Consider the following 517-nt stretch of genomic DNA (forward strand, 5'->3'; position numbering starts at 1 on the left):
GGTAACATACAAATATACATATATACATATCACTATAACTATTATCCCTCTTACAAAATAATAATAAAGGCGAGGAAAAACTAGAACTGTATATACAATAATACAGAAAACAATTAGATGCTCGAAAGAAACTCCTTAAACCCTTCATCCATCCTGAAAAGCGAAACCTGTAAGGGGTAAGAACATCATTCTCGCTGGTTCTCAATAAGGGGTTTTTAAGAATTGTCATAAGAGGATACGTATAAAGAAAACTGATTTCAATTGCAGTGATTATTATCATTCGTCTTATGAATCTATCCAAACATCAACATATAAATAATCCAAAAATCTAACTGCATATCTTAAATTTTATAAAAAGTTACATTCTCGATGAATCACATAACATTCAATATATACCAAAGGATCAATCAATCCAAACTCACCAATCACGGTCTCCGGTCCAAACACAATCAATTTACGGCCTCCGGCCTAAACATATAAATAATTCTCGGTTCGATCTCAAAACAGAATCAATAAC

The sequence above is a fragment of the Arachis ipaensis genome, chromosome B01 (genome assembly GCF_000816755.2).
Source record: "Arachis ipaensis cultivar K30076 chromosome B01, Araip1.1, whole genome shotgun sequence".
NCBI classification, from domain to species: Eukaryota; Viridiplantae; Streptophyta; class Magnoliopsida; order Fabales; family Fabaceae; genus Arachis; species Arachis ipaensis.